Source organism: Sorex araneus, chromosome 1, assembly GCF_027595985.1.
Source record: "Sorex araneus isolate mSorAra2 chromosome 1, mSorAra2.pri, whole genome shotgun sequence".
Taxonomy (NCBI): domain Eukaryota; kingdom Metazoa; phylum Chordata; class Mammalia; order Eulipotyphla; family Soricidae; genus Sorex; species Sorex araneus.
The window spans coordinates 222271624-222282270 of NC_073302.1; positions in this window are offsets into that span (position 1 = coordinate 222271624).

The following is a 10647-nucleotide window of genomic DNA, read 5'->3' on the forward strand; positions in this document are numbered from 1 at the left end:
TCTCATATCCTCCCCTGAGCACCTCCAGGAGTGATTCCTGAGTGCAAAGCCAGTAGTAACCCCTGAGCATCGCCAAGAGTGACCCAAAAAGAAAAAAAACTTATCTTGAGATCCCAGAGACCACTCAAGTAGTAGAGTACTGCCCACCATACACACAGCCCTGAGTCTGATTCCTGGCACTGAATGAGCCATGACCTCAGGTCCCCGGAAAACTACTTGGGACGGTTCCTTTAATTAATAGAAGCCTTATCCTTCCACCTTTAGAGTACCTCACCTGCTCATAACACTATCATTTCCTGTTGTATTTTCTTCAGCGTATTTTTGCTCTGAGTGGGTACACTGAAGAAATAGCTTATTTGTTTTAATTTTAGTTTTTGTTTGTTACCTAGTCTCCCTTTGCAAAAAGAGAATAACTGTGGAAAATGTATTGTATTCCTGATCCTGGGAATAGAGGCTGGCACATAAGGAAACATGATGTATTTGCCTTTCATGAGGCTCACCCAGGTTTGATCCCTGACATCCTGTATGGCCCCCTGAGCACCGCCCTGAGTAATTTCTGAGTGAAAAACCAAGAGTTACCCCTGAGCATGACCAGATGTAACCAAAAAAGCAGTAGCTGCAGAGGAAAGAGGAGGAGGAGGAGGAGGAGGAGGAGGAGGAGGAGGAGGAGGAGGAGGAGGAGGAGGAGGAGGAGGAGGAGGAGGAGGAGGAGGAGGAGGAGGAGGAGGAGGAGGAGGGAAAGGAGGAGGAGGAGGAGGAGGAGGAGGAGGAGGAGGAGGAGGAGGAGGAGAAGTTGGAGGAGAAGGAAGAAGAAGGATGAAGATGAGAAAGAGGAAGAGGAAGGAGGAGGCGGAGAAGGAGGAGAAGTTGGAGGAGGAGAAGAATTGAAATCAAAATTTCCCTTATTCCTGGGATAGGCAGTCCTTGGAAGAATTTGTCCAACTTCAGATATGCAGAGAGAGAGAGAGAAAGAGAGAGAGTACCATTACAGAGAAGCAACATGGAAGTCATTGGTATGCAAGAGAGAGACCTAGTGTGAGATAAATGATATGTCCAGTAGATAGCTGAAAGAAAGGCAGTAATCCCATATAATAGTTCTTAATCTTCTTAGGACAGAGAGTCTCTTGGCACGCCTGGCTGTCTTCCCTGGGGCCCCTCTGAGGGATGGGCTCCATCTTCCCTCCCCACCCTTAGCAGAGCTCCCGGCAGCCGAAGACCACCGGAACCTAGCTACAGCCATGCTTGAGGCCCCTCGCCACACGTTCGGACAGGCCTCATGCATGAAGGTACCGGCAGAGGAACCCAGGTGTGTGTAATCCCATCAATGGCCAATATCCAGAGAGAGACTTAAAAGCAAGCTCCCAGAAGCACGACATCTTGTAGCCTACTTCTCCCTCTGGGAGAAACTAACAATCTTCTGAGAGTTTCCTGCCCACATGGGACAGCCTTGCAAGCTTCCCATGATGTACTCATATGCTAAATCCAGTAACAAGCTGGATCTCATTCCCCTGACCCTGAAAGAGCCCCCAGTGCGACATCGTTGGGAGGGCCGAGTTGAGATAGACTTCTAAGATTTCAGGGAAAGGACAAAATGAGAGGTTACTAGCCCACCCGAGAAATCTGTGATTAACGGGATTTCGTGATTCGTGAATCTTCTTAGGCTATAGACCTTATTTAAAATGAGGTAAACATTTGGCATTACTGGAGTAAAGGGAGACATCAACACATGTAAAAAAATTGCACACAATTTTATAAGACCACATCTAGCATAAGGTCAGAATGAAGACTCCCATCTATCGGTTCTAGGGAAATTTAAGATGGTCCAATCACTCTGCATCCCATCATAGTGGCATTCTGATGGGGCCAGAGAAAAAAGGAGTATCTGCTAAAAAAAAAAAAAATGATTCTCAAATTGTTCTCCTTGTTTAAAACTTTAAGAATTTTGAAATTTGGGGGGTACACATTTACCTTTTTTTGGTGGAGACCATAACCAGGAGTGTTCCTGGCTCTTCAGTGAGGTGCAGGGCAAAGACCACTACACTACCTCTCTGGCCCACATTTAAATACTTTGGAAAAATCTGAGTTATAGTATTTTGTAAATATCAACATGTCAAAAATACTTGTACATTTATTAATATTTTATTTAACTCTCTATAATACTAGCTGAAACTACAGATATAAGGGCAAGAGGGCATTTGCCTTACATGTAGTTGACCCTGGTTTGATCCCCAGCCCTCCATATGGTCCACTGAACACCACTAGGAATGACCCCTGAGCAAAGAGCCAGGAGTAAGCCCTGCACACAGCTGGGTATGGCCCAAACACTCCCCCACTCCCGCAAAAAACACTACTGATATAAATCCTTGAATTTACTTAATATACTAGAGCTATAAATTCTGATTTTTTTTGGTTTTGGGGGCCACACCTGGTGGTGCTCACGTCTTACTGTCTTACTCCTGGCTCTGCACTTAGGGATCACTCCTGGTGGTGCTCTGGGGACCATATGGGGTACCAGGGATTGAATTCAGGTTGTTCGCCTGCAAGGCAAACTCCCTACCCACTATATTATCACTCCGGCCTCATAAACTTTGATTTTTAACTTTCTTTAACATTTTCTAATTATTACATTTAATATACAATAATATACAATAACAATCTATTGTTAATATACAACAAAAGATTAAAGAATACATATTAGACATTTGTTTAATAGCTATTAAACATAAAAGTAAAATTTAACTAGAAATGTATAATAAACATGATGTTTGTCTTTCTGAAGTTAAGATATTAACTATCCCTTGCATGTAAAATACTGGCAAAGGAAATAGTGCTTGAAATTTTACCATGAAAAGGAGAATTAAAAAATTTTGATACATTCTTTGTTGCTGGCATTCCAACCTGCCATGTATAATTTCTCTCTCTGTCTCTCTCTCTGACTCTTCTTATACTTTTCTGAATAAAACTATTCTGCTTCACTTAATTTTAAAAAAATTTATGTTTAATTAAAAATTATTTTATATGAAAAAGAATTATGTTTTTATGTTCCCTCCTATCAAAAGATACTGTCTCTTGCTAGAGCAAGCAGGTTTCATCCTATTCCTTTGTTTTATTTCGTAAATGTAAGGACTGAGAAGCTCCATTTTCATAAGCAGATGACAGTGGAACTTTTGTTATCAATTCCTCTCAATTCCCTGAACACTTTCTGAGTTACAGAGGAGAAAATTTTTACAAATTATCTATTTGATGTGTGATATGTAATACAGGTTAATATAAAGAACTCCAGAATAAAATGACAAATAATCCAGTTTTTCAAATTGAAAAAGATCTGATTAGCCAGTCCCCCAAAAAGATAAATGAATAGTCGGTAAGGACAGAAGAGACGTCCACCGTTCTCAGTCATCAAAGAAATGGGAGATTCATCTCACAACGTCAGAACTACTAGGACGGCTACGATAATGAAGGCTAATAATAATAAATGTTGCAGAGATCTGGAGAACGGAAACACCTCATACACTAAAAGGGGAATGTGATCTAAGGCAGGGCCAGGGAGTAGCTGGTGGTTTAGCAGGTCTGCTCTGCGCGCAAAAGCGCCAGGGTTCTGGGCTGGAGCCATAGCACAGCGGGTAGGGTGTTTGCCTTGCACTCGGCCGGCCCGGGTTCGATTCTCAGCATCCCATATGGTCCCCTGAGCGCCGCCAGGAGTGATTCCTGAGTGCAGACCGTGCATCGCCGGGTGTGATCCCCCCAAAATTTAAAAAGCTCCAGAGTTCAATCCCCGGTGCTGTGAGCCTGGTGCTGTGAGCCTGCTGATCCCTGGTACCTGATTTCTGGCCAGGTGCACAGAGGGTACAATCACTGGGAGCACAACTCACTGGGAGCACAGCTGAAAGAAAAACTGTGTGCCAGCACCAAGGCCTAAAGTGCACCCCCTGGCCCTCACAGTCCGGCACTGCAGCGACCCTGGCGAGCACAACCCAGTGTGCGTGGGCGCCACAGCTGGGGAGTGGCGACCACGGCGAGCGCTGCGTGAAAACCCGCATCCATCCTGGTGCGCACCACCCGGTGGGGCCGGACGCTCCTGGCACGCAGCCTCTGGTGAGCACGCGGCTCGCTGTGATTCCCTGTCATCAGCAATAAGGAAGAGGTGGGGAGGAGTAAGCAACAGACATGATGCAGTAAATAATGCAGTCGCCTAGAAGAAGTTTGGCGTTTCCTCAGTTAGTTAAACATAATGTTATCATCAAGCCCAGCAATACCACTTCCAGATTTAGACTCAAGAGAAAGGAAAGTTTCGGTCTATAGCAGCATTATGCATAATAGTCAAAAAGTCCATCAACTGGCAAATGAATCCTCTATCCATGAACGGGAAACTCAGTAAAAAAAAAAATAAATAAATAAAACAAAATTGGAAACCTTCTTACATCTTTTTAAAAGAAGTAAGGACGTCTTTTAAGGACTATGAACCTCATTGTAAGAGTTACAGGAAACATCCCAAATAGGCAAATTTATGGGCATAGAAATCAGATTAGTAGTTGTCATCGGGGGTGGAAGGGGGTAGTGGGAGACAACTCAGTGGGCTAATTTCTGAGATGATGAAAATGTTTTAGAATAGATTAGCATGTGAAGGCACAATTTGATGAAGATACTAAAGTTACTAAACTGTATGATTTAAAATCATTAACTGTGTGCAGTGTGAATTACAAGTGCCTATTTCTCAAAATTATTTTTGAGAAACTGCTAACAAATTTTATCATGTCTGCCCCAATTTTATTGAAATCAAAGGGAAATCACCTGACTTGTGAAAGGAGTTTTTAAACTATTAAAGTTTAGTTGCTATTATATTAGTTATATGTTCTATATTGATTAAATTGATTATATCAATGTACCCAATTCTGAGAAATATGCAATAACATAAACTGATGCTTTTATTTTTTTACTGCCACTTATTGTTTTTATACTTTGTTTAACCCTGAATATAAAAAATAGAAAAAAATAATATTTTAATTCAATATCCCTTTGGCAATATAGTATTTTTAATAAAATGCTTTTCCCTTAGCACATGTTCATACGTTTTTTTTCTGAATCAGTGTCTGGAGTGTGGCTCCTCTACATGGAAACGTGAAGAGGGAGTGAGCCGAGAACCGGAGGGAGGAGAGCGAGAAGAAAAGGGGTGGGGCTGAGAACTTGGTCTCCAAACAAGGGAAATATCCAACTATCAGAACTGGGTCACAAGTCAGGGCCAAAATAACTTGCCGCAGACGTTCCAACTTTTCAAAGGGAAAATAATCTGAGAGAATCAAAAATAACTTCCACTTGGAGTTTGAAGTCAATTGTTTTATTTACTTACTGGGGGGAGGGGTGGCGAATGGGCCACACCCAGAGGTGCTTAGAGGCTGCTCTTGGTTCTGTGCTCAGAACCAGTGCCAGGGTCGCTCCTGGCAGTGCTCAAGGGAAACATGTTGGGGCGGGAGATTCAACGAGGCTGGCTGGTGTGAGCCAAGAGCCTTACTCGCTGTTCTATTTCTCTGGGTCCAATGTTAGCGCTAAAATCTGTTTTGAGCTTGGAATGTTCTTGTTGATTCAGATCTGCGTCTGCATCTGGGTGCTTCCAGACATCCTCGCAAATCCCTGCAGGACCAAGCACAGGGCCCCTTCACATGGATGAAATGTCTCCAAAAGAGTAACTTTTCAGTTGCCTCCAGGAACTTTAGAGAAACTTCCCGCCACTGTTTCTCTCCTCCTTTCCCAGTGACTGTAAGCCTGATGACCCCCTCAGCCACAAGGTTTTGTGGCTGGCAGCTTGGCGGCAGATCAGAAAGACTTGGGGCCTTGGGGGAGGTGGGGAGGGAATGTAGATTCATGGGCCTAATTCCTGAACAGCTGAATCTTGGTTCTTGGGAACTTGGCCTGGGGGGAAGGGACTTTCAGAAAGCAGTTGAGGTGACTCTCATGCAGAAGATACTCAATGTGTCTAATGTAACCTGGGAATCCTACACAGGGGAATCCAATGCAAGGGTGGAAATGCAGCAATGCAGGCAAATGCTCTCGGTGCATAAGGGAACCAGGCCTCCAGCCAGCCAGGGCAGGAACTGCACCCACCAGGCAGTCCTCACCTGTAGATACAGCCTTGAAGTACTCCATCCTCTGCGCTGTTTCCCTAGCCCCCCGCCCCCCACCGCCATCACACCCACTTCCCTTTCTTTCATAGTACCAGGGATTATGCAGCCTGCTAGCTCTTCCTCCAGCAGCTAACACTTCTGATGAGACCAGAAGCATTATTCAGTGAGGCCCCGAGTACAGAACACAGGCCGTGCTTCTCCCATTCACCTGGCAGAGCCAGCACAGGTCTTTTGCAAGGCTTCCCCCTTAACCTTCCCTTTCCAGCCTCTCAGAACTGTTCAGCACAGGCAAGACTGGTTTAAAAGTAGATCGATTCCTATACACAAAGGGCCAAAGTGAAGTTCATTTTGCTATCAATGTATCCATCCTAATTGATTCTCTCTCTCTGTGTGTCTCTCTCTGTCTCTCTGTCTCTGTCTCTCTCTGTCTCTCTGTCTCTCTCTCTCTCTCTCTCTCTCTCTCTCTCTCTCTCTCTCTCTCTCTCTCTCTCTGTCTCTCTCTCACTCTCTCCCTGTGGTTTGGTTTGGGGCCACACACTGGGTGATGCTCACTCATGGCTCTGTGCACTCAGGGGTTACTCTTGGCTCTGCACTCAGGAATCACTGCTGGTGGTGTTCAGGGGATCATATGAGATGCTGGGGATTGAACCCAGGTCAGCCACAAACAGGGAAACACCTCCCCCTCTGTACTATCGCTCTGGCCTCTCCCCTTCTGTACTATCTCTCTGGCCCTTTAATCAATTTATTTTTAAAAGCAGTGTTAGGTCCACATAAAAATCAAGCAGAAATTATAGCGAGTTTCGATATAGCCCTGTCCTCATACTCCCACTTGAATGAACACTTATTACAGTTTAATCAACCCACAACGACACATCTATTGCCCATAGTTTAATATTAGGGTTAACTCCTGGTATTGTACATTCACTGTATCACTGTATCACTGTCATCCCATTGCTAGTCAGTTTGCTCAAGCAGGCATCAGTAATGTCTCCATTGTGAGACTTGTTACTGTTTTTGGCATATCAAATACGCCACGGGTAGCTTGCCAGGCTCTGCTGTGCAGGCGGGATACTCTCGGTTGCTTGCTGGGCTCTCCGAGAGGGACAGAGGAATCAAACCTGGGTCGGCCGCATGCAAGGCAAATGCCCTACCTGCTGTGCTATTGCTCCAGCCCGGGTATTGTACATTAATATTGTTTATTGGGAAAATGTTAAATGACACATACCCCCATAATGTATCATATAGAATGGTTTAACAATGCCTTCTGTGCTCCATCCATCCATCCATCCCTCCCTCCCTTTACCCAGTCTCTGGCAGCAATGATCATTTATCACCTCCATGATTCTGCCCTTCCCAGAACCTCATATAGTTAAAAGCATGCAGTATAACCTGTTCAAATGGACTTCTTTCATTTAATCATAGGAATTTAAACTTCCTCCATGTCTTTTCATGACTTGATAGCTTGTTTCTTTTTAGTATTGAACAATATTTTATTGTTTGAATAGACCACAGTTCTTTTATTCATTTGTTCACTGAAGGCCATTTTGAAGACTTCCAAATTTTGGCAAACATGAGAAAAGCTTTTGGGGGACAGAGCAATAGTACAGCAAGCAGGCCAGTAAGGCATTTGCCTTGCATGTGGCCAACCCAGGTTCAATCCCCCACATCCCATTTGTTTCCCCAAGCACAGCCAGGAGTAATTCTTGGTGCAGAGCCAGGAGTAACCCTTGAGCATCGCCGCCAGGGTGTGACCCAAAAAAGCAAAACTAAATAAATGAAAAAAAGAAAGCTTTTACTAAAAATTAACTCAGACCTCTGTCTAACGCCAGGTACAAAAGTCAGATCAAAGTGGATTAAAGACCTTAATATCAGACCTGAATCCAATCCATAAGGTACATGGAAGAAAATGTAGGCAGAATCCGCCATGACATTGAAGCTTAAGGCATCTCTAAGGATGAAACACTACTGATCAGGCAAGTGGAAACAAACATAAACAAATGGGACTACATTAAACTAAGAAGCTTCTGCACCTCAAAAGAAACAGTGACCAAAATACAGAAAAAGCCCACAGAATGGGAAAAATTGTGTACCCAATACCCATCAGATAAGGGGTTAATATCCAGGATATACAAGACATTAGTAGAACTGTACAAGAAAATACCTCCAACTCCATCAAAGAATAGGGAGAAGAAATGAACAGAAACTTCCTGCGAAAAAATATATAAATGGCCAAAAAGCACATGAAAACATGTTCTACATTGCTAATCATCAGGGAGATCATTGTATCACTGTCATCTTGCTGATCAACGATTCGCTGTAGCAGGCGCCAATAACCTCTCCATTCATCCTAGCTCTGAGATTTTAGCAGCCTCTTTTTACTCATTCTTCCCAGCGGTGCCACATTGGAGGCTCTTTCAGGATAAGGGGAATGAGACCCATCATTGTTACTGGTTTTGGCATATTGAATATGCCATGAAGAGCTTGCCAGGCTCTGCCATGTGGGCAGAATGCTCTCGGTACCTTGCCAGGTTCTCTGAGAAGGAGAACTAGGCTATAATTATAAAAAATAATAAAATAAAAAATAAAAACAAGAAGAGGAAGAAAAAGAAAAAAAGCCAGCAGTCTTTAAGGGAAACTTCCTCCAGGAAGGCCTCCCAGGTGTCTGTCCACTCAGCCCTACTCTGGCTGTGGATGTTGAGACCACGTTGAGTGCCACCCGACTTTGCTCGAGTGCCCGGGCTCAGTTTCCTCCTCCCTGAGATGGGTTAAGGATTCTTCCTGGACTGAGAGGAGTGGCGGGTGCTCAGTGGCACGAGGAGCAAAAGGGGCCCCTATGGGGGTGAGCTCGATTACCGCTGTGACGCTGACCCAGACTAAACATCTGGGAGCTGCCTAACATGCCCACTCTGTGCACGGCCTGGGCGGCTGGCTGGTCCCGGGGCTCTTGAGAGGAAAGTCACGGGCGAGCCACACAGCACTGTGGGTCACCATGTGCTTGGGGACCACAGCCCGGAGTCCCTCACTCTTTTTTTTTTATATTTTTATTTTATCACCATGTGGAAAGTTACAAAGTTCTCAGGTTTATGTCTCAGTTATACAATATTCAAACACCATCCCTTCACCAGTGCCCATATTCCACCACCAAAATCCCCAGTATACCCCCCGCCCAAGCCCCCCACCCCCAACTGTATAACTGATGAATTTCACTTCATTTTCTCTTTATCTTGATTACGTTACATATTTCAACACAAAACTCACTATTGTTGTTGGAGTTTCCCCCCAAGAAAGACAGTCCTACTAAGGAAGCATTTGATAATTAGTTTTCCATTAAAAGATTGTATGTTTTCAGATTTTAGAAAAGGTTGCGCGGCTGCATTGGTGGCCGTGCGGTTCGGATGTGTCCCAGTCCCGCATCCGGGAGCCGTGTTAGTTGCTGCTCAGTGTCTCCGGGGCTCCATCTGGAGAAGGTGTGGTGGCTGTACCTCCTCCGTCTGGATCCCCAGTGTTGCTGGCTCCGATTCGGGTCCGGAGCATTGTCCTGGCCGCGTTGCTCACCGGAACGCCTGGCTGCTTCTCTGTTGAATGTGGCAAGATGGCACCGAGGGTGGGTCGAGGGCGTGACTTCCAGCAACCGAGGAGTCCCTCACTCTTGTGTTCTGGTCCTTGGAACCACATGGCCACAGGCTGGGGGGACCTCGAATGCAGAGAGGCAGGTGGGGGCGGGGGAGCAGAGGGACAGAAGCTCCACCAACTGGCCCCACTGACTGATGGGCACCACCTGCCTGGAGCCCTGGCAAACACCCAAGGTCAGGTTAAGAGCTCAGCAGGGGAGAGAGGGCAGCAACTGATGGGCAACGCCTGCCGAGGGCACAGTGGGCCAGGCCTGCCTCAAGACCAGCCATCCATGACCTTTTACCCAAGGCCAGAGCCGAGGCCAGGCTCACTGTTCAAGGCTGGAACTCTGGCTCTGACCTGGGACCCTGCTGGCCCTGCCTGAGGCTCTTTCCTATGAAAGGAAATGCAAAACAAAACAACATCTCAGGGAGATGCAAAACAAAACAACGAGATATCATCTCACACCACAGGGACTGACACACATCAAAAAGAATAAGAACACCCAGTGCTGGTGCAGATGTGGGGAGAAAGGGACTCTTTCATTATTGGTGGGAATGCCGACTGACCCAGCTTTTCTGGAAAACAATATGCACATTCCTCAAAATTCTTGAAATTGAGCTTTCATCTGACCCAGCAATACCACTTGTGAGAATATATCTCAGGGGTGCAAAAAAGCACAGTAGAAATGACATCTGCATGTGTATGTTCATTGTAGCACTGTTCACAATAGCCAGAATCTGGAAACAACCTAAGTGCCTAAGAAGAGACTACTGGTTAAAGAAACTAGGGCATATCTACACAATGGAATACTATGGAGCTGTTAGGAAAGATGAAGTCATGAAATTTGCTTATAACTGGATGGAAATGGAGAGTATCATGCTAAGTGAAATGAATCAGAAAGAAAGGGGAAAGC